The sequence below is a fragment of the Colletes latitarsis genome, unplaced genomic scaffold (assembly GCF_051014445.1).
Source record: "Colletes latitarsis isolate SP2378_abdomen unplaced genomic scaffold, iyColLati1 scaffold0090, whole genome shotgun sequence".
NCBI classification, from domain to species: Eukaryota; Metazoa; Arthropoda; class Insecta; order Hymenoptera; family Colletidae; genus Colletes; species Colletes latitarsis.
This window is the reverse complement of record NW_027488440.1, coordinates 7501-10000: the sequence shown is the minus strand read 5'-3', so window position 1 is coordinate 10000 and position 2500 is coordinate 7501. Positions and strand designations below refer to the sequence as shown.

At 48.8% G+C, this 2500-nt stretch overlaps 1 non-coding gene across 1 annotated transcript; it reads left to right on the top strand.

The window, feature by feature from the left end:
• Nucleotides 1-1382: 1382 nt before the first annotated feature.
• LOC143351189 (5.8S ribosomal RNA) lies at nucleotides 1383-1537 on the top strand. Its single transcript, XR_013081554.1, has one exon. It is a non-coding gene; the product is annotated as a 5.8S ribosomal RNA (ribosomal RNA).
• Nucleotides 1538-2500: the final 963 nt, after the last annotated feature.

Genomic DNA, 2500 nt, shown 5'->3' with positions numbered 1-2500 from the left:
CCGAGACGGCTGTAGTTTATCGCATCGATTTCATCGAGCAACCGGTGGACGCTGCCGCGTTCGTTCGTAAATGAATAATATACATACTCATGGCTAACTTGAGGCGAATAATCGCAAACGACGACGCGTCGATTTTGCGGCCATCGTTGCTCGCGCGACTAACGACGACCAGCCGAAACGGCTGTAGTTTATCGCATCGATTTCATCGAGCAACCGATGGACGCTGCCGCGTTCGTTCGTAAATGAATAATATACATACTCATGGCTAACTTGAGGCGAATAATCGCAAACGACGACGCGTCGATTTTGCGGCCATCGTTGCTCGCGCGACTAACGACGACCAGCCGAAACGGCTGTAGTTTATCGCATCGATTTCATCGAGCAACCGATGGACGCTGCCGCGTTCGTTCGTAAATGAATAATATACATACTCATGGCTAACTTGAGGCGAATAATCGCAAACGACGACGCGTCGATTTTGCGGCCATCGTTGCTCGCGCGACTAACGACGACCAGCCGAAACGGCTGTAGTTTATCGCATCGATTTCATCGAGCAACCGATGGACGCTGCCGCGTTCGTTCGTAAATGAATAATATACATACTCATGGCTAACTTGAGGCGAATAATCGCAAACGACGACGCGTCGATTTTGCGGCCATCGTTGCTCGCGCGACTAACGACGACCAGCCGAAACGGCTGTAGTTTATCGCATCGATTTCATCGAGCAACCGATGGACGCTGCCGCGTTCGTTCGTAAATGAATGTTATACATACTCATGGCTAACTTGAGGCGAATAATCGCAAACGACGACGCGTCGATTTTGCGGCCATCGTTGCTCGCGCGACTAACGACGACCAGCCGAGACGGCTGTAGTTTATCGCATCGATTTCATCGAGCAACCGATGGACGCTGCCGCGTTCGTTCGTAAATGAATAATATACATACTCATGGCTAACGTGAGGCGAATAATCGCAAACGACGACGCGTCGATTGTGCGGCCATCCGTTGCTCGCGCGACTAACGACGACCAGCCGAGAAGGCTGTAGTTTATCGCATCGATTTCATCGAGCAACCGATGGGCGCTGCCGCGTGCGTTCGCCCGATTGCGCGTGAAGTTACTGTTCGGAACCAAGAATATACGGGTGTATTATACCCGTTTGGTCGCAGCCACGCGCAAAGGCTTTTGAATGTACTGTACGCCCGGCCGTCGAACGATGGTTTTCCGTCATTCAGGAAACAAAAAGAAACTTTTGTCGTCGATATGGCGCGTTCAATCCTCCGTCGATACGCTGGTCGGAGGTGCGAACATCGAATATTTTTAAAGCAAAGAACAAGGAGCATTTTTAAATACAAAGAGAAAAATTGTAAATTGTATATGATTACCCTGAACGGTGGATCACTTGGCTCGTGGGTCGATGAAGAACGCAGCTAATTGCGCGTCAACGTGTGAACTGCAGGACACATGAACATCGACATTTCGAACGCACATTGCGGTCCACGGATAAAATTCCTGGACCACGCCTGGCTGAGGGTCGTTCACTTGTCCTAAAACTGCTTGCGTTGTTCTCAGATTCCCTAACCCCGCCGTCGTTTACCTCTCCTTTCGGGGAGATGGCGAAGAACGTTTCGGAGCCGGGTCGATGAAGAGAAAGGTATCAACGTACGAGCGAGAATTTGGGTATTTCGTTGGCGTTTGTCGCTGGACGTACGAAAAAGAATAAATATTATATATTATTGGCAAGTTTGCGCACCCCTTGCGTGGTGAGGCAGAGATCAGTCTGGACTCGCGCGAGTGTTTTACGGCGTCGTGCGTCGTGTTGTCTGGAGTATCATCACGACCGCCCGTTAAAGCACCGCTCCTACGATTTCTGACTTTGACGGCACTAAAAACCACCGTGGGGCGCAAATCGCGTTTCGTACAAATCTAATGATTACCGGCGCTCCCGACGTTGCCCGAAGTTAATAATTTATGCAAAGGAAAGAGAAAATAAAGCGTATACTAGTTTTGGAGCATAACAAAAAGGACACTGGAAAGAAATTTGACCAAACACTGATAATTATGATATGTAATATATGCCCTACCACGTGAAATTTGTGGTATCCGTCGGTCGTCGTCTTCCTCTCTGTTCGTTCGTACAGCCCCAGGGAAAAATGATAATTTATCAAACGAATCGGACGATCATCCTCTATGGAGAGGCTCGAACGAACACGACGAGAAGCGCGATACGAACGGAACCCAAAAGAAGGGATATACTCTGAGAAGTTGGTCGCCCCATGTCTCTCTTTGTTACGAATATGTATATCGATTGCGAGACCGCGCGTTTAGCCGGTCGTCCAGTCCACGAATGCTTTTCTTTCGAACTTACGGTGGACTTTGGTAGACTATCAAAGAATCAACGAAAATCGGATCGGGTAGTTCTATCATAGACACACACCGTGGTTCTTCTTTAATTTGAAAAGCGACGGAAGGACGTTAAAAGTAATCAGCCGGTTACGCC